The following is a 16,652-nucleotide window of genomic DNA, read 5'->3' as shown; positions in this document are numbered from 1 at the left end:
CAAGAACTATCAGAAATAGGATAAATGATCCCAGCATCTAACAACTTAATTATTTCAGCCTTTACCACTTCTTTCATGTTGGGATTCAGGCGCCTTTGGGGCTGAATGGAAGGCTTGCTGTCCTCTTCCATCAAAATTCTGTGAGTGCAGATTGATGGATTAATGCCTTTGATATCTTCTACCTTCCAAGCTATAGCATTTTTGTGTTCCCGCAGCACTCTTAATAATTTTTCTCTTTGTAAGGGATTCAGTGCTGCAGAAATTATCACGGGGAGATCTTATGGTTCCTCAAGGAAAGCATACTCTAAATGGGATGGTAATTGCTTCAGTTCAAGGGTGGGGGGTTCTTGGGGTGATGGCTTACCTGATGGTCCGGGCAATTTGCCTAAGTTCTCTAATTTAAGAAACCCCTTTCCCTTGAATTGAGGCTTATCGTTCAGGTATGCTATCATGAGGTTTATTTTTTCATTTTCTCCTTCTTCAAGTTCTCCCTGCTGGAGGCAGAGTTCAAGAGGATCAGTTATTCTACTTACCTGGAAGCATTCATCAATTGTCAATTCAATGGCATCAATCATAAAACAAGAATCATCACTAGAGGGTGCATGTTTCATAGCATCAGACATTTTAAAAATTATCTCCTCATCTTGTATCCTAAGGCTGAGTTGTCCTTGTTGGACATCAATCATTGCTTTCCTGGTAGCTAGGAAAGGTCTCCCTAGGATAAGCGGGACCTCCACATCTTCTTGCATGTCTAACACAATGAAATCAACTGGAAAAATGAATTTGTCAACTTTAACTAACACATCTTCTATGATCCCCCTAGGATGTCTAATGGATCTATCAGCCAATTGTAATGCCACTCTAGTGGGTTGGGGTTCATTCAACCCCAATTTCTTGAAGATAGAATATGGCATTAAATTGATGCTAGCTCCCAGGTCACATAAAGCTTTTTCAATTTTTAAACTGCCAATGGTACAAGGAATAGTGAAACTCCCTGGATCTTTGAGTTTCTGAGGCAGCTTGTTCAGAAGGATAGCAGAACATTCCTCATTTAATGCAACTGTAGCCACATCTCCCAGTTTCCTTTTGTTTGCCAATAATTCCTTCAAAAACCTTGCATAGTGTGGCATCTGGGCTAAAGCATCAGCAAAAGGAATATTAATATGTAAACTTTTAAATATTTCAAGAAACTTACCAAATTCCTTCTCCAATTTTTGTTGCTTCAGCCTGTTAGGGAATGGAACTTGTGGTTGTTGGTGCATCCCTTGTTGTGATTCTGGTTGTTCCGTCTTTTGTTGTCTGGTTCCAAGGCTTGTTTCTGCCTTGGGTTCAGCCCAATTCTTCTTTTCTACCTCAGGCAACTCTTTTCCACTTCTTAAGGTAATAGCTTGCACCTGCTCTCGTGGATTCACTTCAGTGTTGCTTGGAAGAGTTCCCGGCAGTCTGGAAGAGATTAATTGTGCCAATTGCCCCACTTGGTTTTCCAGGTTTTTGATTGAGGCTTCCTGGTTCTGGAACCTAGTTTCTGCACCTGCTATAAATTTTGTCATCAGTTCCTTCAAATTGAATTTCGGTTCAGGCTGATGATAAGTCTGGTGGAATGGCTTGGAAATATGCTGATTTGGCCAGGACTGGTTTGAATGTCCCCTCCATCCTGGATGAAAAGTATGGTGACTCTGGTAACCCTGCTGTCTTGACGAATTGCTGACATAGTCAACTTGTTCAGTAGATGGTCTGAACTGATTGCCAACTTGGCAGTCTGTACTGATGTGGCCTCCCCCACACAATTCACAATTAAGAGGCTGCACATGCATGGCAGCTATCTGCATTTCATCTATTTTTTTACTGAGTGCTCCTATTTGTGCAGCTAGTGCTGTATAAGTGTCAACATTATGCAAGCCTTGCTGCTTCCTAGTTTGAGTCCTTTCCGAATGCCATTGATAATTGTTGGCTGCCATTTCCTCAATAAGTGCATGGGCAACCTCAAGAGTTTTATTATTTATGGATCCTCCAGCTGCAGCATCTAATATGGTCTTATTTGAGTCAGTAAGACCATTATAGAAAGTCTGCACTTGCAGCCAAATGGGAGGCCATGGTGAGGAACTCTCCTTAACAGCTCCTTGTATCGTTCCCATGACTCATATAAAGATTCCCCCTCTTGCTGGAAAAAAGTAGTGATGTCATTCCTCATTTTAGCAGTTTTAGAAGGGGGAAAATATTTAGAGAGAAAACGGCTAGCCATTTCGTCCCATGTGGCTATAGATCCTGCCAGTAATGAGTTCAACCAAGCTTTGGCTTTATCCTTCAAAGAAAATGGGAATAATCTCAGCCGGATGGCATCATCACTTACCCCATTGTGTTTGAAGGTGTCACAGATTTCCAAGAAGTTAGCAATATGGGCATTCGGATCCTCATGGGCCATACCACAAAACTGAACCGTATTTTGTATCATTTGGATTATGGCCGGTTTAATTTCGAAGTTATTGGCAGCAATAGTTGGCCTGATAATGCTGGAGACAGTCCCGGTGAGGGTAGGCTTGGCATAATCCATCATAGTTCTTTATTCAGCCATTTCTTGTGCTTCTTGTCTGACTTGCTTAGCAGCTCTCAAACGGACACGGAGAGTCCGTTCAATCTCCGGGTCGTAAAGGATCTCTTCCAGTTCAGGTCTGCTTGTCATAAACTGTTAAAGTCAAAGCAATAAAAATGCCAATATTCACAAAAGAAAATAAATAACTAATCCTATCACACTGAAAATGTAAAGTGAATTATTGGAATACAAAACCTACATCCAATCATGAATAAATGAAGCCGATTATACTAAAAGCAGATTTAAACCAATCATCTTATTCAAGGTTCCTTTATCTATATCCATCGATTGCAACATCTGAATTCAGACCCAATTTAGATCTGAGTTCAGATCTACAAGTCTTTGGTATTGTTAGTCTAGAGAAATTAATAAATAATAATTCAGATCTGAGCTGGATATCTCATACACACTCATTGGTATACACTACAATATACATCCATTAAGGTTGGAATCAATTATGTAATGCTTTAGGGCTGAAATCAGATCTGATCTGAAAAGAAAAAACAAAAAATTTAAAAGGATCTGAAATAAACTAAAACCAGTCCTGAGTTAGGCTTGGGTTAAAGATTTTAAACTCTACAATTGAAGCTCAAACCTGTATAGCTAATGCATATCAAACACTTGCTAAGACCTGAAAATTGGGTCTGCAATGTTTGGTATTGCAAGCTATTCGGCCCATACAACTTTTGTAGAAATCTGAAATCAGGTCTGCTAACTGTTGCACTATAGCAGCCCTGCTACAGATCTGAATGCTAAAAGAAATACTTGGAAAGTGCTAATTTTTCTTAAATATCTGAGGCATAACAATTATTCAATCCAAACATACACCTCCTTAGCTAATGTAGCTTAGTTACAAGTGGGTAAAGCCAAGAATTCAGTCCACCCAGAATTCATACTATGCTCTGTATCAGTTCAGTCCTCACACCATATCAACTGCATTTCAGATTTGAATTTCTCTCATTCCTTGCTATCCATTCACCCTTGAGGCAGGTTGGATGTATCATAGGGTGGATTGGGGTAGTGATGGCACCCAATTCACCTCAAACTTGCATCGGTTCAGATCTGAGTGCAGAGGAATTCAGATCTGAATTGAGCAGATCTGTAACAGTAGAATTCAGATCTGAACTCAAGTCTGAGTTTGGATCTGAATTCTCAATTGCCTTACCTTCAGTTATTGCTACCAAATTGTTTTTGGGGAATAGCAGAAGTGCCCTAGGGTGAATTGGGGTGGTGATGACACCCAATTCCCCTCAAAATTTCATCAGTACAGGTCTGAGTTCAGAGGAACTCAGATCTGAACTGTTGCAGATCTGCAATAGCAGAATTCAGATCTGAACTCAGATCTGAGTTCTGATCCGAATTCTCAATTGCTCCTCTTGTTGTTCAAAAGATCTCCCCTTTTTTTTTTTAATTTGTTTTTTTCTTTTTGTAATGAAAGAAAGAAAAAAAAATAAAGTCTGAAACACAAGCAACTCTTTTCGGCTGAGTGCTGCAGATCTGAAATCTGCTGATCTGAGTGCCGAATGCAACTCAGATCTGCAACACTCATGTTTATGTGAATTTTTTCTTTTTTTTTTCTTTTTGAAGGGAACAACACCAAGATTGAATAGAAATCAAACATGCCTTTATTAAAATGAAACTGAAACAAAAAAAAAGAAAGTAATCTACTTAAGAAAGAAGAAACATAACTACAGTAGTACAGCAATTGCAGTCCAAACTGAAATGAAAAAGTTAGCAAATTAACCCAACTATGAATGCAATGCTGAATGAGATCAGATTAAGAATGCTCAATGTTTCCTAATATTGCTTCTCTAAATCCCCGGCAACGGCGCCAAAAACTTGATGTGTGGCTCATTGTGACACTAGCAAGTGCACTAGCCGTTCAAGTAATAAAGTAGTGAGTGAAGTATCGTTCCCACGAGGATTTAGGAAACAATTACCAATACTAAATTGAACACTTCTTATCTGATCAACAAATAAATCAAAACTCTAATGAAAGCTAAGAAATCCTAAATTAAAATCTATCTAAATCATTGGTCCAATTGCCTTCAATTCAGGTTAGAAGAGTAAGCAGTAAATGTCAATCTCAGAATTCAGCAATCTATCAATTTGGATCGTTCGAATAAATCATGATTGAGCCTTGGTTTGGTGAAACACCAAGGTCATGAACAGCCTCTCTCAAGCGCATGTTCATCCTATACATGAGTGATGGTTCTTCTATCTCCAGCAAGAATCTAATCCCCATGCATGCATTTCTTCAAACACTTCTAAGGCATCAATTCAAATCTGAATTGATCACCAACTGAATTGTGCAAGTTATCTCTAACCTTGCACTCAATTCAGTTCTTGAATAGTAGATCTGAATTCCTAGAGTCTCTCTCAAGCACTCTAGGAATTCCAAGCTGTAGATTAATTCGCCCAATCTAAAAATTGCAGATCTGAATTCTCTTTCAAGCAATTCAGATCTTGCAATCTCAGATCTGAGAATTCAGATATGAGTTTTGAAGGTTAGTTGGCCGAATTAATCTACAATCACACCCTTATTCAAGAAACTTCAAATACAATGCATGACCATTTGAATGAATCAAAAAGAATTAGATTGCTGAACTGAAATTTTACAAGCTGAAATACATCAAGGAAGAATGGAAACAAGGAGAAAGAAGAAAGAACATATAACTAAGAAACTGAATTCAAATCAAAAGAGAATGAAACTACAAATGATTTATTACAGAAGATCTTTGAATCACAAACTCTCAATTCGAACTCACCTTCTTCTTCTAGCTTGCTTGTCTTGAACTTCCTTCAGCCCTTCTTCTTCTTCTTCCTTGCGCCTAGCCTTCTTCTCTTCTCTTCTCTCAAGGTGGCCGAACCTCTAAGAGTGGGAGAGCCTTCATCTCAAGCAATTGAACAATTTTCTCCCCTCCTAGAGGCCTCCTTATATAGTTTTTCAAGGGGGCTCTTGCCCCTTCTTGAAGCCTCTAGAATGGGGTGTATTACACCCCTCATGAACCTTCTAGAGTGCTCCCTCCTTCTCTTCAAGAAACTCCTAGAAGTTGCTGCCCCTAGCTCCCTTTGGGCTGCTATTTGGGCTACAACTTATCTTGCTTTTGAGCTCATGTGGGCTACACTCTAGGCTGTTATTTGGGCTAAAAATGGGCCTTCCTTGCTGGGCCGAATTCTCCTCATAGCTAGGCTTTATTTTCTTGGGTTTTCTCAAGGAATTCACTTGCTCTTTTTGGGCCGAAGTGCTCTCTCTTGCTTCCATGACCGGGCTGGACTGAAATTGGTCTTTTTGAACCTTCTTTTCTTGCCTTTTTCCTTCCTTTTCTTGGATTGATTATCCCTGAACTTATTTTTAGCATTAAGCTAAATTAAGGCAAAAATTAATAAAACTGGCATAAAAATCCATGCTAAAGTCCTCAAAAATTATAGATAAATTGTAAGTTCATCAGAATGCATCCGGTTGAAGACGTTAAACTTAGTGTTGGATGGAAGGCAACCCAACATAGTTTTTAGCATTTATTCTTTTAGGATTTGAGTTCCTTTTCTTTTCTTGATTCAAAACCAGGTGGCAAACCTTGAACCCCTCAGGAAAACCCTATCCATTGTTCCCTTTGGCCCAAATCCTTTTTGCACCATTCTAGTCATTCCATTAGGGATAATGGCATTTAAGTTGGGGGTGAGGAAAGAGAGAAAGAAAATTGAAAAAAAAAATTGAAAAGCTAAGCTTTTGAATATGCAAAATTAAAATTTCAATGATTTTTTTTTAAAGTCTTTTCCATTAAAAGAGATTCCCAAATAGAAAAAGTTAAGAAACTGATAAAAGAATATTGAATTTTGTAGAAATCAGTAGCAAGTGATAGGAGTAAAAAATTAGAAGGTACCCAAGTTTTCCCCTACCAGGATAAGAAGAGAAAGATTGAGAAATTAGACAAAAATTATTCAAACTATTAGAAACAGTGGACAACCCTGAACAATGTTTGCAGAAAAAAAAAGAATAAAAGGTCAATAGATACCCTAGACTTAGTAACCGGGTCTCTTCACCTAAGTTAAGTGTTGAGATTCGTGTCAAACGGAAAAGGGAATGCCGAAGACATTACCTAACACTTAGTAACTGGGTCTTTTCACCTAAGTCAAGTGTCAAGATTTGCGTCAAACGGTGGAAGGTAGCAACGAAAGAAAAATAAATTACATAGCAAGCTCAGGGATAGAAATCCACTATCAGAAATAATAAGAAGAATACATGTCTGATTTTAAAAATCAATCTCAACTTATCAAGACAATCTACAAATGAAAGGGTATATAAGATTTTTTCTAGCCAAGTTTCTGCAATATTCAAAGTAGGACTGTTTTACTCCTTAAGCCCAATACCAATCTATACAAAGTTTGAGAATGCTGGAATCAAGATAATTGACTAATTTTGTTAGGGATGATCTTGAGACTGGAAGGATCTCTATGCTCAGTGTAATTTTAAGATTGCATTGCTAAGGGACTAGCAATGGTTAATTTGGGGGGTGTGACAACTCTACCTTTTGATGCCTTAAGGGCATCATTTCAGGGGTATTTTCGGCCTTAGAATAATCAAAGTTTGCCCTTTTCCCAGTTAAAATCAATGTTGTGACCTCTGAGGGTCTCTGTGCAAATTATGTGGAAAATTGGGAAGTTTTCAGGCTGAAATGTAGTTTTTGAAAAGCTGGTGCGAAGTCCAGCTAAGAGAGAGGGTGTTTTTGTGAAAAACTAAGAGCAAGAGGGTGCCTCCTATCTGCTAAACCCAGAATGGCACCCCTCCTACTGTGTTAGCATGCTCCCTTCTCTTTAGCAAACCCCATGGCAACTTATAACCCATTCTTTTCATCTCTAACAAATCCTAGCCGCCCATAACTACTAAATCCTCACCTTCCATCCCTTCTAATCTCCACCATCCATTCTAGGGCACTCTTTTTTTAGCATTCTAACCCTAGGGAGCCACCTAACTTCTAATCTTCACAATTAAATCTTTATTCATTAAATCTCTACCCTACATAATATTAGGTGCCCTCTCCTTTTCTTTTCAGCCTTACCATCACCTTAGAACCATCCTAACCCTTCATTCTAAACCCTAGGGCACCCATATTTCTACAAAAACCCAGCTGCCGCCCCCCTCTTTCTCTCTAAATCCAGTTATATCCACCATTCTCTATAAAAAGGATCCTAGGGGCCCTAGAGAAGGGGTTGGTCAATTCACCCAGTTCACAAGGCTAAGGTCTCTTGAGGAGTTCAAGGGTTGTACAAGGGGAGGATGCCCATATATTGTCAGGAGGGGTTCCTGCAAGATATTCAACCAATCTGCAACTACTGCCATTGGATCTGATCAACAATTCTTTTCTTTTCTATTATTTTTATTTTTTCATTCTTTTAAATTTAATTCTTGTTTGTTTCTCTATTTTGCGGATCTGATTTCGTCTAGTTCAATGCTAAGGTGTCTCGAGGGGTTCAAGGGTTGTAAAGGAAGGATGTCTGGTTCTTGCCAGGAGGGGTTCTTGCAAGCTATCCAGCGAATCTGCAACTACCACCACTGGATCCGAATTCTGGGTCAACTTTGTTTATTTCTTTTATTTCTTTTATTGATTTCCACACTTTGTTAAATTCTGAATTTTAGTTATTATTTTGTTTAATTCTGAATTATTTAATTTCAGAAATAATAGATTTTATTTTCTGCAATTCTCGATTGTTTCTCTTGTCCATATCTAAGTACATATGAATTTTTCCCTCGCTTCCCTATGGATACGACCCCCGTTCTCATCCCTTTTACTTCGTTAGTAGTTGTTTGAGAATTGGAAAAATTTTATAAATGTTTAAACTAGTGTTCCAAAGTGTTTAACGACATGCTTCTAGACCACACCAATGCTTGTCGTGGACCAGCCAGCGTGGGTTGCCACACGTACTGGCAAGGAGCCACCCTTCGTCCAAGACATCATGGATGAGATTCCTGGTGGGATATAGAGCATGTCGTTAACCACTTTGGAACACCAGTTTAAACATTTATAAATTTTTCCAATTCTCAAGCAACTACTAACGTAGTAAAATGATGAGAACGGGTCGTATCCACAGGGAAGCGAGGGAAAAATTAAAACATACTCAAATCCAAACCAGAGCCACAAGAGGGAAGTGTAGAAATATAAAAATTAATTAATTAAACTGAAAAAAAAAGATAGAATTCGAACATTGTAGAAATTAAAAGTGCATAAAAATAAATAAATGAAGGAAACAAAATAAAAAAATATGTAATCCGATCACAGGTAGCAGTCTTTAGATCTCTCCTTCGACCCTTGAACATCTCGAGCTAGGCCTTCAGTCTTACCTAGCCGAATTCCAAATCTGCAGAAAAGAAAACAAAGATCAAACAGAATGAAAATAAATTACAAAAAGGAAATAATCCAACTAGAATTGAAAGAACTGAAATTAAATCTAAAACTAATGGCTGGAATCCGAATGTAGAGGTGGCAGTAGTGGCTTAGGCGAACTGCAAGCAGGAACCCCTCCTCTTACCTAGGCGTCCTCCTCTTCCTCTACCCTTGAAATTCTCAAGATCAGTCTTCCATCTTACCTGGGGGTAGAATCCAACCCTTTCTCAGGAGCTCTTGGGTCCTTTTTATAGAGAAGGGTGGATACAATTGAGATTAGAGAGAAAGAGTGGGGCAGCAACTGGGTTCTAGAAAAGATATGGGTGCCCTAAGGTTTCTAATGGAGAGTTAGGATGATTCTGGCGTGATCCTAGGGCTGAGAAGAAAAGGAGTGGGCGCCCAATATTATGTAGGGGTGAGATTTGGGCGCCCAAAAATGAATGGAGGAGATTGAGGTGCCTAGGGTTAAAAGGTGGAGATTAAAAGAGGTGGGTGGTGCCCAAGAATGGATGGTTGAGATAGAAGATGGAATGGAGGGCTGAGATCTAGTGGTTAGGGGCTGAGTGGTGAGCATTAGTAGTTAGGTGGTGCCCTAGGGTTCAAAATCTACAAAGAGAGTGCTCTAAATGGATGGTGGAGACTATAAGAGGCGAAGGGTGGAGATTAAAACCCCTAGGGGCGGCTAGGGTTTTCTAAGGATGAAAAGAATGGGTTAAAAGGCGCCCTAGGGTTTGCTAAGGAGAGGGGAGCATGCTAATATAGTAGGAGGGGCGCCATTCTTGGTTTAGCAGATAGGAGGCGCCTTCCACTTCATAAACTATTTAAGGAGCATCAAAACACATATTTTTGAAATCCACTTTCTCTCTCTCTCTCTCTCTCTAAGTCCGATCTGCTACAGTCTCATAGAAGGTTTCTTCAGAGATTCTTCAACTTTGTTGGTTGTAGATTCTCGCCCAAGGCTCTATTGTATACTGGGAATGGATTTGCCTGTAACCCAACAGCAAACTCAGTGTCTTCAGACGAGCCTCAGAGCTTCACTTCCAAAGTTAAAGTGACCCTATTTTCCTATAATTTTAGAATGTTATTTTGCAATGGAGGCGGAAGCAAGCATGACTTTGATCAAGATGATGAACCAAGATCTTGTTCGACTAGACCCGTTCGATGGAGCAAACTTTACCCAATGGCAAGACAAGATGATCATCTTTCTGACCACTGACAAAGACTCAGGAAAACTAAAGAAGGAAAGAGCAAAACGAGAAGAGGACTCACTTCTGTGCCAAGGAGCTTACAACATCTACAAGGAGCTTACATCTCCAAAAGAAATCTTGAAGGCCCTAAAATTCAAATACAAGGTGCAAGAAGCAGGCACGAATAAGTATCTTATTGCAATGAACAATCATAAACCCATACTAGAGCAAGTCCCAACATACCTAGGTTTTGACCCCCGCTAAGGATCTCACTGATTAGTACATCAAAGACAGCCTAATCCGACACCTAGTGCAATATCATAATCGAGTATAGGGGTCGGGTGTAACTTTCCAGTTTTGCCCATCAATCTCCAAGGTCCAGGGCAATACTAGAAATCTGGTCCAGTTCAAAGATTCAATTAATCCTATACTGTTTGTGCCTAGGGTCTCACCCCGGTAGTTGAGACAAGCCACCCCAATCGACTTGGTGGCACCACAGAGTCAGCCTTGTCAGGATAGGTCTCCCCAGATTGACCCACTAGCTGTGAACATTCTAAACTAACATGAGTCTCATTAAGTGTCCAGTTTAAGGGTATTACACAGAAACATACCAAGGGAACAGGAATCAAATATGCATTTTTATTCATTTACATTAAACTCATAAAGTACATCATTTTGATTGAATCTAAGGGCATACAAAACTGTCTAATAGCTCCCACTTGCACTTAGGTCCATCCAGGTACTAGCCAGAGTCTCATGCTTTCCACATGTTTCTTAAACACTTTCTGTGTCAGTGGCTTAGTCAATGGGTCTACCACATTCTCCGCTGATGCTACCTCTTAACATCAACCTCCTGTTGTCACACAACAGTGGAAAGGGTGATGTACTGAATTCCAAATTCAGGAATGAACACTTTCATTCATAAGGCAGCTCCACTTACGGCAATGTGTTCGGCTTCGGTTGTGGACTTTTAATTTGCTACTTAGGACCCCTGTTTGCTGACATTCAGGAAACAACACACGATCCTGTCGTGAAAATATATCCAGATGTAGACTATTATCATTTGGATCCGACTGGAAATCATCATCTGTATACCCTTGGATCTGTAGTGAGCTACCATCGAATACTAGATAAAACTCTTTTGTCATTCGAATGTACTTAAGTATGTTTTTCACAGCTGTCCAATGCTCTTGCCCTGGATTGGCCTGAAATCTACTTACTACACTCACTGCCTAGGCAATGTCAGGACAAGTGCACGGCATGGCATACATGATGCTCCCTACGGCAGAGTCATAGGGAATGTCTTTCATGCCATCAATCTCCTCAGAAGTCTTGGGAGACATCTTCTTGGAGAGAGTGACTCCATGCCTGAAAGGAACATTTCCTTTCTTGGAGTTTTCCATGCTGTATCTTTTGACTATTTTGTCATTGTAGGCAGATTGGGGTAATCCTATTATCTGCTTCGATCTATCTCTATAGAGTTGAAGACCAAGTATATAGGAGGCTTCTCCAAGATCTTTCATGGAGAATTGCTGTGAAAGCCATACTTTCACCGTAGTCAACATTCCTACATCATTCTCAATGAGTAGAATGTCATCTACATACAAAACAAAGAAGGTAACCTTATCTCCACTGTACTTCCTATAAACACAGGGTTCATCTGGATTCTGCTCGAAGTCAAACCATTTGATGGCAGAGTCAAAATGGATGTTCCAACTTCTAGAAGCTTGCTTAAGTCCATAAATAGATCTCTTGAGTTTACATACCATGTTTTCCTGACCTGTAGCAATGAAGCCATGCGGCTGCTGCATATAGATATCTTCAGTAAGATTTCCATTCAAGAATGCAGTTTTGACATCCATCTGCCAAATCTCATAATCATGGTATGCTACTACAGCTAGCAGGATCCTAATTGATTTAAGCATGGCCACAGGCGAAAAGGTTTCCACCAGGTAAATCCATTTGCAACCGATTACTTTTACCCCGGAGGGTGGATCTACTAAAGTCCAGACTCCATTGGTCTCCATTGAGTCCATCTCTACTCTCATGGCCTCCACCCACTTCTAGAAATCTATGTCCAACATAGCTTCCGCGTAAGTCACGGGATCCTCCTCACTAGTCAAGGTTTCCACCAGGTAACTATCCTGGTCATAACCATAACAGACTGGTGGTCTGGATACCAGAGTGGATCTTCTAGGTTGGTCACTACCTGGAACTTGTGGGACATCTCCCACTACTCCTGAGCTCTCCTCATCAAGAGCAATTTCTTGACGATGGGTGTCCAGGATGTAATCGGTCTCCAATAATTGGGCATTTCGACTGTAGAACACTTTCTGCTCACTTGGGTCATAGAATAGGTAACCTACAAAGCTTTTTGGGTAAACTACAAATAGGCAACGACTAGTCTTGGATTCCAACTTGTCTGCACTCATTCTTTTAACGTGTGCTAGATAACCCCAAATCTTCAAGTGTCTGACATTTGGTTTCTTTCCGGTCCAAAGTTCATATGGTGTTCGGAACCGATTTGGTTGGAACCCGATTCAGCACGTAAATCACAGTCTCTAATGTGTAACCCCAAAAGGATGTGGGTAATTCTGAGTGTCTGAGAAGTGACCGAACCATATCCAATAAGGTCCTATTCCACCTCTCTGAAACACCGTTAAGTTGTGGTGTAGCAGGAGGAGCTAATTGTGTTACTATCTCATTGTTCTTTAAGTAGTCCCTGAAGTCGTTAGAGAGATACTCGTCACCCGGATCAGATCAAAGGGCTTTAATTTCTCTCCCCAACTGTTTCTCGACCTCTTGTCTAAACTCTTTGAACTTTTCAAAGGATTCAGACTTGTGTCTCATTAGGTACACGTAACCATATCGTGAGAAATCATCTGTGAAGGTGATGAAATATACGTGTTGATTCCGTGTCCTAACACTCAGGGGACCACATACATCAGTATGTATTAGGTCAAGTGTGTTTGTACATCTTTCAGGCTTACCGTTAAATGGTCATTTCGTCATCTTGCCTTGTAGGCAAGGCTCACAGGTGGGAAGATCTTCTACAGTTAGAAAATCCAAAGGACCATCCTTTACCAACCTTGTGATTCGATCAACACCGATGTGGCCAAGTCGGTAATGCCACAGACATGTGGGATTAACTATATCACGGGCTCTCTTCTTAGGGATTTCAGCTGATGTAGTTTCGGTTATGTTATTTTCTAGAGAAGGATGTAGAACATAGAAACCGTTCTCCAGTTCTCCGTATGCGATGAATCTATTATTTCTTTTAATAGTAATCCTATTACTAAAGAAGACAGAATAACCATCTGCACACAATTTTGAAACAAAAATCAAAATTTCCTTAAATATTGTACATAAAGAAAATCTTTCAGTACAATTTTTCCTTCTCTAAAAATTAACTCCATGGTTCCTACTGCCACGGCTACAACAGTTGCAGTAGTCCCCAAGTAGAGTGTAACTTCTTCTTCACTCAGCCTTCTACTTACCTTGAACCCCTGATGTGTGGCTCATTGTGACACTAGCAAGTGCACTAGCCGTTCAAGTAATAAAGTAGTGAGTGAAGTATCATTCCCACGAGGATTTAGGAAACAATTACCAATACTAAATTGAGCACTTCTTATCTGATCAACAAATAAATCAAAAATCTAATGAAAGCTAAGAAATCCTAAATTAAAATCTATCTAAATCATTGGTCCAATTGCCTTCAAATCAGGTTAGAAGAGTAATCAGTAAATGTCAATCTCAGAATTCAGCAATCTATCAATTTGGATCATTCGAATGAATCATGATTGAGCCTTGGTTTGGTGAAACCCCAAGGTCATGAACAGCCTCTCTCAAGCGCATGTTCATCCTATGCATGAGTGACGGTTCTTCTATCTCTAGCAAGAATCTAATCCCCATGCATGCATTTCTTCAAACACTTCTAAGGCATCAATTCAAATCTGAATTGATCACCAACTGAATTGTGCAAGTTATCTCTAACCTTGCACTCAATTCAGTTCTTGAATAGTAGATCTGAATTCCTAGAGTTTCTCTCAAGCACTCTAGGAATTCCAAGCTGTAGATTAATTCGCCCAATCTGAAAATTTCAGATCTGAATTCTCTTTCAAGCAATTCAGATCTTGCAATCTCAGATCTGAGAATTCAGATCTGAGTTTTGAAGGTTAGTTGGCCGAATTAATCTACAATCACACCCTTATTCAAGAAACTTCAAGTACAATGCATGACCATTTGAATGAATAAAAAAGAATTAGATTGCTGAACTGAAATTTTACAAGCTGAAATACATCAAGGAAGAATGGAAACAAGGAGAAAGAAGAAAGAACATATAACTAAGAAACTGAATTCAAATCAAAAGAGAATGAAACTACAAATGATTTATTACAAAAAATCTTTGAATCACAAACCCTCAATTCGAACTCACCTTCTTCTTCTAGCTTGCTTGTCTTGAACTTCCTTCAGCCCTTCTTCTTCTTCTTCCTTGCGCCTAGCCTTCTTCTCTTCTCTTCTCTCAAGGTGGCCGAACCTCTAAGAGTGGGAGAGCCTTCCTCTCAAGCAATTGAACAACTTTCTCCCCTCCTAGAGGCCTCCTTATATAGTTTTTCAAGGGGGCTCTTGCCCCTTCTTGAAGCCTCTAGAATGGGGTGTATTACACCCCTCATGAATCTTCTAGAGTGCTCCCTCCTTCTCTTCAAGAAACTCCTAGAAGTTGCCGCCCCTAGCTCCCTTTGGGCTGCTATTTGGGCTACAACTTAGCTTGCTTTTGAGCTCATGTGGGCTACACTCTAGGCTGTTATTTGGGCTAAAAATGGGCTGGGCCAAAATTTCCTTCTTGCTAGGCTTCTTCCCTTTGATTTTCCAAAGAGTTTCACTTGCTCTTCTTGGGCCGAATGAAATTCTCTTGCTTTCATGGCTGGGCCGGGCTGAACTTGATAAATTTTGGATTTTCTTTTCTTGCTTTTGCCTTCTTTTTGTTGATTTGGCTCCCCCTGAAATCTTTCTTGCAATCAAGTTAAAATAGGGTAAAATTTAATTAAACAATCATAAAATTTCATGCAAAAACCTCATAAAATATAGATAAATTGTAGGTTCATCAACCCCTACAGTGAGTTACACGCATGAGTTGAAGCCTCGAAGTCAATACACTAGGACACAGAAGCTACCAATAATTTGGTTTCTATAACAGACGATTCGAAATTACCTTTGGATTCCAGGTATGTAGGACAATTCCTTTTCCAGTGGCCGGACTTCTTCCAGAAGTGACAGGCATCCGATGCTTTGTCTTTCTCCTGCCTCTTGTTAGATAGTCTTGTATGCCCTTAGCTTCAATCGGATTTGATGTACTTTTATTATTTAGTGGAAATAAATTAAATTGCATGTTTGATTCATGTTGGTTGGTGTAATTCTGTGTAAGACCCTAAAACTGGACACTTATAGAAACTTGTGTTAGTTTTAAAAGTACACAGCCATTGGATAAGTCTGGGGAGATTTATCCTGCCAAGGCTGATACTGATGTGCCACCAAGTGTTGGGATGGCTTGTTTCGGCCATCAGGGTAAGACCCAAGGCACATCACTATGTATTGGATTTTCAGTATTGCCCTAGACCTTGGAGAGAGATGGGCAAAACTGGAAAGTTACACTTGACCCCTAGACTCGATTATGACACATCACTATGTATCGGATCGAACTATCTTTGATGTTTCAATCAAGGAGATCCTTAGTGGGGGTCAAAACCTAGACATGTTGGAGCAGCCTGAGAATTCATCTGAGTGAGTGGTCAGAGTGACAGGATCAGCCCCTTTGTCGGACAATGGTAGTGATCGGGAGTGCACTCTCTCTGATGGAAACCAAACTGCCGGCAGTTGATTTCAATCATTGGAATTTTGTTTTGCAAAATAATATATATATATATATATGTATATGTACAGTTTCAAAAGATTTGTAAAAGGCTTTAATTCCAAGGATCCATGTGAGTAGAGAGTGCGGCACTATTCCTTGCAGCCGAGGGAGAGCTCTTCTCTTGTTGGGTAGTGCTTCATCATTAAGGGCTGAGAGGTTAAGTGTAAGACCATTTAGGATAATACCTGATGGGATAATCTTAAACCTGCCCACAGTCCTTGGATTTTTATAAGATGGCTTGGCCCAGGGAACACTTAATGTAAGTGTTGGGCCCATAGGGTCCATGTGATGGGCTCAAGGGGGTCACTGAGTCTTTCAGTGAATTCAGTTGGGCCTTGCAATAAAGGCTGGGCCAAACCCATGTGGCTTGTGTGTAGATCAATGCTTGGGTCCCACGCCATACAAAGAAGCCCAACTGGGCAGCAGATTGGAAACCAGTTAATCACTGAATACTAAATGGGCCAAAAGCCCATTTCGAACTGGGCTGATATGGTCACCAGTTCATGGGACGAATCTGAGATTAGTGTTAGTAAAGGATTGGGTCTTTGACCTTATCCACTCTAAGAAACCAAATTCAAATT

The 16,652-nt window shown here is 40.0% G+C and overlaps 1 non-coding gene across 1 annotated transcript; it reads left to right on the top strand.

Moving 5' to 3' along the window:
- The first annotated feature begins 2,087 nt into the window (after positions 1–2,087).
- On the top strand, positions 2,088–2,194 carry LOC148874387 (small nucleolar RNA R71). Its single transcript, XR_016106129.1, has one exon. It is a non-coding gene; the product is annotated as a small nucleolar RNA R71 (small nucleolar RNA).
- The last annotated feature ends 14,458 nt before the right edge of the window (positions 2,195–16,652 follow it).

The sequence above is a fragment of the Nelumbo lutea genome, chromosome 1 (genome assembly GCF_056320005.1).
Source record: "Nelumbo lutea isolate HS-2025 chromosome 1, American lotus-T2T, whole genome shotgun sequence".
NCBI lineage: Eukaryota > Viridiplantae > Streptophyta > Magnoliopsida > Proteales > Nelumbonaceae > Nelumbo > Nelumbo lutea.
Note: the sequence above shows the minus strand (reverse complement) of the source record. Positions and strands in the feature narration are given on the sequence as shown.